A 13,624-nucleotide genomic window follows, 5' to 3' on the forward strand; every position below is an offset into this window, starting at 1 on the left:
CACTGTAAAATACATATTTTACTAAATGACAAAAGGGATGTGGACGCCCCTGTGCACATGCAGAACCTTTGCATTTTTGTGTTCTTTTTCACGGTTTGGGACAGGTCCATTTTTCTACCAAGTAAAAAACCATTAATGCTAGTGTATCCCACTCTGTGAATGCAATATTTCAGTAACACAGAGAAAGAATTTAAATTTGGTACCTTAACTAAACTGAACGTGATATCTCAGGATTGCGTTGAATAAATGCTTTAAAATTCAGCACAAACGCTCACTTGGACTCAGAGATGAACTGATTAGATATGAACTCATTCGATTGCTGTGGTCGAAGGTCAAGGTCCAGAGAGAATTTCATTACATCTTACAGAAACATTCAGTTTCTCTTGTAAAATAGACTCTGATCTCAGTAAAAGTGTTCCCTGGTTAAATAAAGCATTTATATAGTCAGACTGAGGGACGACCTGATAGGAATTTGGTGATCAGAGGTCAAAACTCAGATATGGTAACTGCGACAAAATTTAACACAAATGTCTTAAGGGACAAAATATTGAAGTGCTGATGGTCAAAGGTCACTTCACTGTGAACATAATGTTAAATTGCAAAAAGCCAATATCCAGCACCATAACTGAAGAAGAGACTGTGACCGTATTTCGTGCAACTGTAAAACTTGGATGTTTTCCCCAGGTATTTAACTATGAGAATGTAAACTAGAATTGTCGACACTAAACAGGATAATACCAACAATAAATATGTGCAAATAACAACACTAGGACAACTTTTGTTATTTTCATGTGATGTAATTTCAGCGTTGCTACCCTTTGGTTAATAGAGGACACGTATAGGGTAAAGACAGTAGGTGTTTAAAATGTCTTTGTTAAGCCCTGGCTAAACAGTCGGGTGAACAAAGTCATCTTTTAATATACTGTCAGATTTTAGCTGAATGTGCTTCAACCTCAACCTGCTGTGCTAGAGCCACAGGCTTAAAGCCAGCATCTCCACACATACTGCCTGTACGCTGAGGGCCAAATCAACTTATTCTCTCAAGGTGAGCGGAAGATAGACATCTTCATCTGCATACAGGGGGCCGACACTAAAAATGAGACATCTGAGCACGAAGCTGCGTGAAGGGTGGTTCTCTCTTGTTGTCGTCTCACTGCTCCCCGAGGGCGTCATAATTCACTGGAGCCGAAATGAGAAGCGAAAGCAAAAGCACTGCAGAAAACGAGAGAGCAGCATGTGTCTAAATAACACAAACACACCGGCCTGTCTGTACCCAGTGGTAATTGCTAGCGCTGCAATGCCATGATGTAACTATTAATCCATCTGCCTTCATCATATACAGCATGTTTGTCCAGCCAGGTGATGATAAAACGATTAAAGTGTAGTTGTGATGAATGGGGTTAATAGAGTCTGTATTTGGAGGTAAAGAAATGGATTTAGTGCAGAGAGAAAGAAACAAGGACAGATGTTTGGACACAGATTCAGTTACAGAGACTACAAGGACACAACAGAATGAAAATGCATTGGTGGGAAATACTAATGCAATTCATGCACATATGCACACAGGATCTAACTAGAATATCTTTTTAATTCTTGATTACCTTCAGATACCCATGTAGGTCTCAATATAAGACAACCATCTTTGCGCAACACTTTTTGAAAGAGCATTTCTCTTTTGGAGGATAAAAATATGTTAAAGCTGCAATAATCACAAATAGTGATAATACAGAAATTGTTGTTTTCTGGTGACCTGTTTTTGTCCCATTCAGCCTCCCAATTCAGAGGCAGCATCCCATCACAGACTAGGCTGTCCCAGTTCGAAGGCTCCTTCAAAACACGAGAAATGCGTCCTTCCATTTCCAAGCAAGGGATCCAACGGGCGGATCCTTCCTGTGCCAACCCATTCCAGGATGAGCAGCCAAGTGCTACTTCATATGCTTTTGAATTAACTGTGAAGCCTTTGATGAGTTCCTTCCCGTCATGTATATTTCCTTCTCTAAGTGGTGATATTTCACACATTAAACGCATCTTCACTTATCTCCTGACTCCAGATTCTTACCAAGGACATTGACACTTGAGCCTTCTTCATTAATTGCAAAGATGTGAAATGTGGTGGTAAGTGAATGTTAAAACAATCAGCTATAGTTATGAAGCCTCCGTTCCTGTACAGTCACAGATGAAGACAACAGACTTCCAGATCCGCACCAAAACTTAACGAGTTGTTCCCCGGCCAATTCTACATCCTTCAAGTTTCCTGGAAATCTGTTCAATTGATTTTTTTTTGTGTAATATTGCTTACAAACATACAAACCAACCAACAAACAGAGGTGAAAAATGTGTAAGTTATATCACCATTCTGACACATGCAGCAGGGCTCACACTCCAGACAGACCAGATGGATTTTTAATATATTCTTGTCATTTAGAGACATACTGTGGGTTCATGACCGCTATTGGGACATCAGCCATAGTTTGAAAAGCGGTTGACTAAAGCCGCTATCCTGGTGGGTGATGAATGGAGCTGCTGGCCAACGCTAGCAGGAGCAATCTGCTGTGAGCGGGTCAGGCATTTACTCCACGATCAAACATCCAGCGGCTGATTTGTACACATTGCTAGAAATCGCTCCACTTCCTCGAAACGACCTGTGGTGTTTTACAAACTGAAATATGAAAACAACAACAGGCCCACACACCAATTCCATTGAGGTCACAGTAAAGAGGCCAGACAGGGGTGGAAAAATGACAAGGTAACGTTACCTCCTTTAGGGTTTGATGACTACACAAAGGAATGTGTGTATGTCTGGAGCTCATTCATCACGCCCTCTCCAATTCTTACACCAGCATCACATAGCTGGCGTGCTCTGAGCTCCTTTACACGGCCGCCGATACAAGATGAGAGCCGGAGGGTCAAGTCACAGAGAGGGAAGAGTGTTTGATTGTGGAGGGCTGGGGTGTCAGGTGGAGAGGTATGGAGGAGAAGATGATGAGAGAGAAGAGAAAGAGGAATAGAAAGAAGAAGGAAGAAAAAGAGGAAGACGAGAACTCAGATGACATAGAAGAAGATGAGGAAGACGAAGACGCCGAATAAGATGACAAAGACGATGAAGAAAATAAAGATGACAATGACTAAGGCAGAGACAAGGAAAACGAGGAAGATGAAGATGTCAAAGATGAAGAAAGATGAAGACAACGAAGAGGAAGAAGAATATGAAGAGGAAAAAGAACACAACAAAGAAGAGAAAGAAGAAGGGGAGGAAGAGAAAGAGGAAAAGGAGAAAGAGGAAAAGGAGAAAGAGGAAAAAGGCTTTTTGCCGCTCCGAGGACAAACTTTAATTGCAGTACATGGTGCTCACACACACATTATGCACTATAGCAACTTAACAGAGGCTCCTTTCACCTGCAGAGTTATGGAGCGGTGGAGTAAAGGGGCAGTCAAGTGAGAAAACTCCGGCTGGGACCAGCATCCTCAAAAGGAGCTCTAATGGAGTTTCAGATCCAGGTGGGGGACATGAAAGAGGAATAAGACCCGCGGAAAGCTTTGAGGTCTTTTCTTTGTAAAAGGTGTGTAAGGCATGAGGAGAGAATGAGTTGTGCACGTGGGGTTGCATGTGCAAGCAGAGGCAGACTATCCAAATACTGCAGTAGGTGATGTCCATAAGGCACAAACTCAAATCGAGACTGGTCAAATATCCCGCCGTAGCATTTGTGGAGCTTTTCTTGTTGAGGAGGGGGACGCTGGGATGAAGAAGCACAGTTGGCTGCTTATCTCCATCGTGCAGACATTTAGCCTCGAGTCTTCCATCACTTCACTTCCTTGTTAACAGGCTGCAGAGTAACTGCAGCGTCTTGTGACTCAGTTGACTGGACGCCCCTCTAACCACGCCACCCGGGAGAAGAGGCCACCTCAACTCGTCAGACGCAGAGACAAATGTTTCTCCATTAATCTGCCGGATATCGAGGACTGATTCTACGAGACTCACAGGTGGATCTCATTTCCTTCTTGATTTAATCCAACACTGAATTTTTGCTCCGACTTTCATCCGCCAAGTGTAAAACTAATAGATTTTTGTATAATAAATAATTCACAGGATTGTGATTAAACTTTCTCCGATATTGTGCCGGTGGTGGGCGGGGGGGGGGCGCAGTGCGCTCCTTGACACTGTGATGTCGACGACGGGGCCCCGAGAGTCGACTGTCTCCATTTCTGCCACGACATTAATCACTGTCGCACTCTCCTCTTTCTCAGCCTCAAACAGAGCCTCCTCCCCCCCCCCCCCCCGCCGAGAGCCACTTCTATCGTCATAGTAACCAAAGCCAACCGCGAACCAAACTCGGCGGCGCTGCAGAGGTGGTGGGACACACAAGAGAAATGTTTACAGTTGACCACTTGATGCTCGAGGGGCAAAACGTACGAGCAGCAGACCACTGTGTCGACTTGAAAACAAACATTTTCCCTCACTCTCGTCTGTCCGACGTGTCGCTGGTGACAGACAGAGGAACCTTTGTGTGGTGCGCTGCAATCTAACATCGAGTCAGGGTCATAATCTTTAAGGGTGTACACTCGTGTTTGCTGTTACACTCATGAGAGGCCTGTGGTCGGACATATTCTCCATTTTAAGTACTGTTTAACTAACGTGTCCGTTCTAAACCTGCCTGTTTGGAATGTCCTGTTCTCTTGTGCCATGTTAAAGCTCAGGAGCCATTTCATTCCTTGTTATGTGCGAGTCCTCCTCAAACCGTTTTGTTGTCTGATGTTGTGTGCAGAGCTTTTTATTCACGGTCTACGGTGCAGAGTTAAGTTGGAAGACTTTATGTTCATCCTACCTGGTTTATCTGCAGTGAAGATCTTATAGTCTTCATAAAATGAGACTGAACTTGCTTGATTATTGCGTGGCTTATATACAGCACAAGTTTGAATGGTTGATATAACGTCTTCTTTTTTCCATACGTTGCAAGTTGGCTGTTTCAGAGATCTGTTAAGGAACAGAAAATCTTCAGACCACAACTTTTCAAGATAAAATGTTTGTAATTCCGCATGATATAAAGCATTACTGCAACGAAATGAACATTGTGCTTTTAATTTGCAGATGATTTGCTAGAGAGGAAGTGATTCTATGAATGTTGTTGCCATGACGGAGATCAGCTACGGCAACAGCCGTGACAACTCCACTGACAGCCACAGGGCGCTAGTTGCCTGTTTATTCATTTATCATTAAATCTGAACGTGTTCAAATTGCACCAGGTTTGACACTGCACTTCCTTTGGCCCGTAACAATACACATGCAAATTGTAAAGCTGATAAGATGAGCGGTTCTCGAGATATGAATTCCACAGACAGATATATCTGGAATAATCTGATAGATGAGCTGTTGATTCAGGATCCTCGTGAGCCTCAGCTCCAGAAATTAGCCGCTCAGCTGACAGGCAACATGAATCACCCCAAAAAAATAATCTGCCACTGTTGGAGAAAAACTCCGCTCTCTCTGTTGGCTTAAGACCAAGAGATTTCTGGCAAGGCCCAAACAAAAAGGTCAAAAGACACACTGGAATAATTTCTCCTGAATGTCTGGCAGGTCACGCCAGGTGCTCATTGCTGCCCTGGTCAAATAGGAAAAGCTTTCAACCTCAGACACTGAATAACCGCACGGTCTGATGGTCGCTGTGAAATGTCGAGATACTTTGGCATCTGTGATGTACAATAGGCTTTTGGCTGCCACACAACATGGTATTTGGTCTCTGTTATTACTTCTCTTTGTTACTCATTCCTCGGTTCAGGACCACTCTCTCTGTCTCGGTCACGTGCAATCTCCGGAATTTAACCTAGAAAGCCGATCCAAGGCACTGGTGAATATTTGGGATTGAGTAAGGACAGAGTGAAAGATATGTCAGCGTGAGGGTATATGATATATAAAAAAGGCAGCTAACAAAATGTTTTTCGGATTTCTCGTGCTGTCACTGAGGAGACATGTAATTATCCCACATGTAAGCTTGTGTGTCTGCAGGTCGAGGTCACTAATAACACATGGAACATTTAGAGGCTCCGGATTCCAACAGGGGAAAGATGAACTTGTCACAGAAAAGGAAAAGACAGAAATGCCAGCCCCCACCCCCCGCAGTTCAAATAGTGGGCTCTTTGTGATGCATCCTCTGCTCTGCTGTTTGCTGTTTGCTGACAGCTTAATGGGACGGCAGCCACACTCTGTCAGTAGGGAGATGAGATGGGAAAAATAAAGAGGGGTTTGAAATTTGCAATGTTTTGTTTTTTCTAAAGAATTGGTCACTTGATCACGACAGACAAGGTCGGCCAGGGGCCTAGGCAGTATATGCCAGACGTGCCATTCCTCCAAACAGGCATGAGGAATTAGAGGAGAAAAGGATATCTAAACTTTAACTTTTTTTTTACTAATGAAACGTGATATGATGAAGGTAAACGTCTATGACTGAAGGGGAACCTGCTAGAATCTTGCCTCGGGCACCAAAATCATCAGAGCCGGCTCATGAAATGACCATCGCTGTATCTGTGAGTGACCATCATTTATTCATATCGCAAAAAATGAATCACTGAACAGATTTCTGCAAAACGTGGTGGATGGATGAGACATGGGCCAAGAAAGAAAACACAACCAGACACGTTCTTTAACAAGATGACTTTTTTTTTTAACATTTGCACCGATTTCCCATGCAAAGAATAACTCATCATCTCAGTGAGAGATAAATCTGGCAAATTTTGTGTTTCCAATTTGGCGCAGATCTTAGTAACAATGTGGATGTAGCAGGTTTAAATGTGGTTTCACGAGGGGACTGCTGGGCTTTGGTGGAGGTATATCTGCTCTGCTGTGTGCCATTCAAGCTGTTGCAGTTTCAATCCACCAGTTCACCCTCTGCTCTCCAGTGGATCTAGCCTCCGCATCACATTTCCAGCCAACATCGGACAAAGAGACAACTGCTCTCATCATATTTATTGCTGCAAAATCATTAGGCTCATACTGCAAGTCACAGCCTGACATGTGGTTGTCCAATTACACGTGCTACAGGGACGTGGATGATGGTGGAAGCGGAGAGCAGCTGCCTGCTTTTGCTAACAGCTCATTTCCCGGCCATTATACTGCAAACACAAAGCAAAAAAGGAAGCGGACACACAAACAGTTGCTGACCAGCAGATATGCACGTGCTGCGCTCGCTAATGAGTCAGTTATATGACCTATCAGAGCTAATCGGAGTCTAATACTGAAAACACACTAATAAAAGGTAAACACATCAGGAACTCTGATCTGTTTCAGCCAATCGCCTCCAAATCAGCTGCCATTGTTGAGATGACAGTCTGAATCAGGACAGCCTGTTAAATGTCCAACACGCAAAAAAAGCGAATCTGGTTAAACATATTACGGCGTCGCTCTTCTTCCTGTGGGTGTGTAAATACACAGCCAGATAAATATTCCAGGAGTTGCCAATGTGTCCTAATCCAATCCTTATTTGGAGGGCTTACTGCAAACCTATTACTTCACCAAGCACAGAGGCGAGGAGGGAGTTTAGCGCTCTGCCCGTGACTCCATTTGGAAGAGATATAACCATTTTTCGAGGGTACACCAGGGTAAAAATGAGCCTTATTCCATTTGGAGGGTTTCTTAAAGACATGTACAATGGGGCTGTTCAAAGTAAAATACCCGAAACTCCAAAATCCTTGGGAGGAGTGCAGAGGATTCAAAGAAAAAGTAACTGTTTGATGAAGTCACTTAAAAACACTTGTCGCTTTGGACTGCATTGTTTATAGTGATTTAAAGAGATATGCCATAATATTTAGGTAAAATGTTTGTAATACCCAGACGTATTCCTGTCAAACTCAACATATCGTCCGTTTTGTGCTTTCAAACATTTAATTACAACTATATCTAGATGTCTTTTTCTAGTATAGGCTACATGAATTTCTATATTATTTGGTGACAAATTGGTTTAGAAACACTTTCCATAGAATGTATGCTGGTTTAATAAATCATTTGGTGCCTCAATCAGAATGATTATTGGTACTTTTTCACGATATAATCAACACTAGAAAGTTCATTACACTGAGAAAAGCCACTTTTCCAGTACCTTCCCATCAATACGAGTCAGCTCTGTGGTTAAAGTCTGGTTAAGTTGTGGCAGATACACCTACTTGCATGAGTTTACAGAAGGATCGCACTCATGGATAGAAATGTGCTTAACCGAGCTGAGAGATTGTGAAGCCCCTTGAGGCAAATTTGCGGTTTGTGATGGGCTATATAGATAAATTAGATTTGTCTTGACTGTCAAAACACCTCCTGCTGAAAAGTTTTTACAGCAATATGTCAACATGTCACCACTTCGCCTCTGCAGCTACGATGGAAATGCATGGTGGAACCTCTCAGAAAAGATAAACATGCATGTGTGTGGTTTTAATCATTTCTGTTTGACTGCCATGGATTGTCTCAAAATGTGTTTTACTAAAATATAATGCAGCCTCAAAGACGATATTACAAATTCAAAATGAATTCAAGTTATATAAACAGTAAAGTGATATGTTACCGGTAAAGTTCGCTCAACTCTTATTTAGCTTTATAAATGAAATCGTGAATCACAATAGGAAAAGGTTTCTCAGATGTTTTGATCTCATTGAGTAAATTGGGAGAGACCTCTCACATGAGACAGATCCAGTATCTTGTAAAGCACAACCAGACGACCTGAGAGAGACCATCCATCTCACAGAACCTCTGGTTCAGAGTGGTATTAAAGCAGCGGAGCGGGGACAATGTTCCCACCGTCCCCACAATGGGCTCAACACCCATCTTCCAACCCGGTCCTCAGGGTCACAACAAGCTTTGAATAAGCTTCCTTCCTAAAGCATCTGTGGGTTTCAGCCATGCGTCCACAGCATCAATGGGAATAGTGTTCCTCCCCCCACAATGGCCAAATCAACTGTGGGAGCACTTTCTCCTCCTCCTGCGCTCCTTTTATTCCCACCCTGCTCAGACCTTGCCGGGGCTGAACAGAGGAGGGTGGGGAGAGAAAAGGCACATGCCTTCACGTCCGCTCCGCATGCATACAAAGAGAAAAATCAAATTGCTCAGACATGCACGCATGCGCACACGTACGAATGAGCGCATGACGGCATTCAACACACACTCTCTCACACCTCATAGGGGCAACAAAAGGAATATGTGACAAAAGAAAAGAGTAGTTTGACACTAAGGACAAAGCCCTCTGTTTCCAAACTATCCTTTAGAATTACCAATAGTAGAAACTACTGCTTGGTATCGATTAATATGTTTAATATCTTTTTATATATAAAATCACTTCATAAAATAACAAAAAATAAAAAGATTATTGTCCAGCATAACTTCCTAAAGCTGAAGGTGACACCTAAAGAAATTATATTCATGCAATTTATATAAAACAGAGAGAAGGTCCAATGACAAATTATAAATGATTCACCTAATTTATTAGTTAAATACCCGGCACAGTAATTACAAGACAAGAAAAACAATGATGATAAAAGTTTCAGAGACAAATTGAGACTGTTGAGTTGCATCAAGCATTAATTAGCAGGGTTTCAGGCCGAGCTGCAGCCGAATCCGATTTCAACGAAGGCGAGGTTGTGTGTCAAGGCAGAGAAAGAGAGAGAGAGAGAGACCAGGTTACGAACAGGCAGACACTGCGGGCGAAGGCCACGCCAAGTGCACTCTGCATTTGGAAACAATGAGATCCTGGGAGGCTGAAGGGACCCAGACAGACATGGTGGAATTATTCATTTCGACCCACCGGCTGAGACTGCACCACACAGACCGCTGGCCTCTCTCTGCTGAAGGCGGATTCTCATCGGGGTGCTGCTCAAGTGAAGCACAGTGCATCTGTCAAGCTGCAGTTTGTTGCTGCTGACAGTAGATTTGGCCACAGAACGCTCACATTAGCCTATTAAAGAAGAAGAGCCTCAGCCAAAATGTGCACGTTTCTGCACGAGTCTTCAAATAGAAAGATTTCATGTCAACAGGACCTCAATCAGGCGCCAGAGAGCGTTCAACTGGAAAGTGGCAGCATTTATGTCACATTCAGGTGACAAGGCAGCGCAGCTTTGTATTCAAAGTATAAAGACCACAGTGAATATTGAGGTGAAGGCTGTGCCGCCACAAGTCACAGTGCCTGAAGCTGTGATTTCAAATCTGGCATCGTATTTACATAACAGAGAGTAACAGTCTCTGTTTTCAGAATATAAAGAGAAGCATCACTGCCAGTCTCTTCTCCGCCTCGAAACATCTTGAGGAAAACGCAGTATGTTTGCTGCTCTCGTTGCATGCACACAGCTTTGTTTTCCCTCAGTGTCCCCTGACCTAATTACCATGTGAATCCTGCTCAAGAAGGCCACTTTAAAAGTCTGAAATCTCTCTGCTTCACTCTCACATACCAAGCTCAGGCTTTGTGGAAAAAAAAAAAAGGAGCAAAATCAAGACCAGCAGTAGGCAGAGCACGTCTCAGCTGGCCACTCGCTGCCTCGCAGCATGGTCTTAGAGCATCCTTACCGGGTTTTAAAGTGTGGAAATGCATCTTTGTGGTGGTTGCACTCATGTTAGGAATTTAAAAAAAGAAACGTGGAGATTTTACTCTGCGAGTGTGGTTGAGATGAGCTCCGTCAGATGTCCTGAAATTCTTTTTTTGACACGCATTAAAAACCAAACAAAGCTGTAACAGTTCCCACCTCCGATTAGGGAAAGTTTTCCCTTGAAATGACAAAACAGTCTGTCGATGGATTATTTTTCCTTCAAACTTATTTTCTATTTTTATAGACCAGCAGATATGTGAAGGGTGTGACCGCAGACCGGACTGAGTCTTCTTGTTATCTGTATCCCTCTGTTATCTCTTTAGACAGATACACGGTCATGGAGGTCAGACTATCCTCCCTTTCTTTCTTAGAGAGGTAATCTTGGTCAGAGGAGAGAGGACAGATCAAGTTCCTGCAGACATTAAACTTTTATATGCGTTTGTCCCCTCTCAAATGATGCCGACGACAGAAGTAATCCGCATGGCTCGGTTTAAAATATGCATCATTAATACTTTGATGAAGAGGCTGTCAGCTCATCTACTCCACACCTATCATATTCGTTAATGAAAATGAATTATTCATGTCGACATCAGATGCCACGACGATACAGACCCTTACGTACAGTATAATCAAAAACAAAACACTTTCACACACTGTAACTACAAAGACATCAAGCAGAGAAAGAGAAACAGAGCGGAGGAGAAAGTGAACATAGAGGCGAGGCGGTGTGAGAGGAGTTGGGGGTGGGGGAGTGAATCTCTTGTGCTGGATCTCTTTTACTCTGCTGGACTGGTTCCCCCTGCCAGGACCTGTCAAGAGCCCTCATAAGTTCATCAAAGATGAAAACCGGTTTTCCATTTGAAAGGAGTGACCCACGATACTAAAAACTGCTCTTCAAACAACAAAAGCGTTAATCATCCATAAGACAAGCATGCGGGCCGGACAAAACCTGTGAGAATATATGAATATCAATCAAAAGATGGGGGGAGATATGGGACTTTCACATGTGCTGATTAATGAACAAAGTGAAAACAAGAGCGGTGCCAACTTCTATTTTTAATTCCTGATGAAGAGAATTAAGTTGTTGAGATATGGATTAGAAAACTGTGCCATGTTGTCCACTGAGAGGGAAATACTGTAGCAAACTAATAAGATGATGAATCTTTGTTTATTAGATCATTAATTAGAGTTACCAAATGGTTTCAGAGCCACAGTATTTTTCTGTCCACGCAAAGCAGTTTAAAAAAAAGCTGAACAGCAACACAAACGTCTTATTTCACCCGACAGATTTCCCAAAACCTCAAAGCAGCCATCCTCGGTTATGTGTGAGAGCCATTTGTATGTTGATGAATAACAGTGTTCTTCATTGACGCCGCTAAAAAGATACTGAACAACTGAGGCTCAACAAAAAAAAAAGTTGGAGATGAAAAACAGCACAGCTCTTTAAAAAAGGCTCAAAAAGTCCCATGTTGGTTGTTGGTGTTGGTGGAAAATAGCTTTTCGAGTGAATAAGTTTGATGAATTTAACCGAACGAATGTGATATTTTAAGCCTTGGAAAATTAAAGCTTGATGCACAAAATATCTCTGAAAGCTGTAAACCGGCTGCAAATGAAAGCGTTGTTCAGAGTGCTTGACATTTAATCAGCCAAAGCAAAGGGAGAAAAAAAATCATACGAGCAATAATCCATTAAAGCACTGTCCCTAGATGTTGTAATTTGTCCAGGCTTGGATGAGTGCTGCACCTTTTGCTCCAGCGCACAAACAATCTGGTCTGCAAATACGTGTGTGTGTGTGTGTGTGTGTGTGTGTGTGTGTGTGTGTGTGTGTGTGTGTGTGTGCGCGCGTCCACCTGTGGAGATAGTCCAAGCTTCACCTGGCAAGGTGTTTACCACAGCTGTAACGGGCTGCTCAACACTGCCCTCTGGTGCTCTGCAGCGTCACAGCCCACCACCACCGCCACCTGCTCCAACAAAGCTCCTCAGAACAATCAACTTAAATGCGCGCAGGAGATAAATGTCCCACTTTATTTTAGAATACTGCATTTCCTTGTGCCACATCCCTCAGTTTCTGCCGGACACTTATCCCTCTCTTGAATTAAAAATGAAACAGCGTCTGCACGAGGCGGTGGGGGAGAGAAATGGAGAAGCAATTCGTCCAAGTGACAAGCTCATGAATAATGACTTTCTGAGCTGAATTTTGTGTGCTTTCACGCAGAATTAGTCGCACCAGTGTTTGCTGCGAGCTGCACCGAATACGAGGCTCTTAGAATGTGTGAATGTTGCGCGTAAAAAGCTGCTCATTGCGCGCGTAAAAAGCCTGTTAATTAGGAATTAATAAGGGATGAGGTCATTGTTGGCGGTCTGCAGCCAGTCAACGAAGTTCACCAGCGAAAGTTGAAAAGGGGACTGCATGGTGATCAGTTTGAGATCACATGTTCTGGGGTCTAAATTAGATTACCACGTTTAAAAATAGTCGATTTGAGAGAGAAAATGCATTTGGAACGCACGATGGAAACAGTTAATCCTCATTTTCTCCCGAGAGAGGTTTATCTTGGAAGTTTACATGTGAAAACCAGGAGGAATACAGGAGGTCCGCGAGCAGCACAAAGTAAGTTTGTGACGGCACTAATGTGGCAGGCACAGGCAGCTCCAGCAGCCCCACAAATGCTCCTCTGATCCTGGGATGAAACGTGAGTGGAAAGTAAAACTGGCCGCGGCATAAAGAACCCGACTGCTCTGAAAAACACACGCTGCATCGACGGACACAGCAGCTCACCAGAAACGGTGGGAAAGACAAAGTGGACGAAAAGACGGGAAAGTATTTGATATTTGGATTCGAAACGGCCCCATTACTCAAACACAGCACTGTGAATACTGGTCCAGAGAAAAACGGACCCCACAGCACGGCTGAATAAAGCTCCCGGGTATAGCCAATCCATTAGTGATGGAGGGTGTTGTTTAATCTAAGGAGGTCACTCCACATGATAAAAAAAATGGATATTGTGTTGATTTTATCTCCACTGTAAAAAAAAAATCCAGCACCTCAATGCAAACTCAAACAACATCGATTTCGCCT

The 13,624-nt window shown here is 43.1% G+C and overlaps 1 protein-coding gene across 3 annotated transcripts in view; it reads right to left on the reverse strand.

Annotated features, from left to right (window-relative positions):
* sema5ba (sema domain, seven thrombospondin repeats (type 1 and type 1-like), transmembrane domain (TM) and short cytoplasmic domain, (semaphorin) 5Ba) overlaps positions 1–13,624 on the reverse strand; it is a 160,066-nt gene that overhangs the window by 145,980 nt on the left and 462 nt on the right. The gene's annotated exons all lie outside the window — the stretch shown is intronic.

The sequence above is a fragment of the Hippoglossus hippoglossus genome, chromosome 21, assembly GCF_009819705.1.
Source record: "Hippoglossus hippoglossus isolate fHipHip1 chromosome 21, fHipHip1.pri, whole genome shotgun sequence".
NCBI lineage: Eukaryota > Metazoa > Chordata > Actinopteri > Pleuronectiformes > Pleuronectidae > Hippoglossus > Hippoglossus hippoglossus.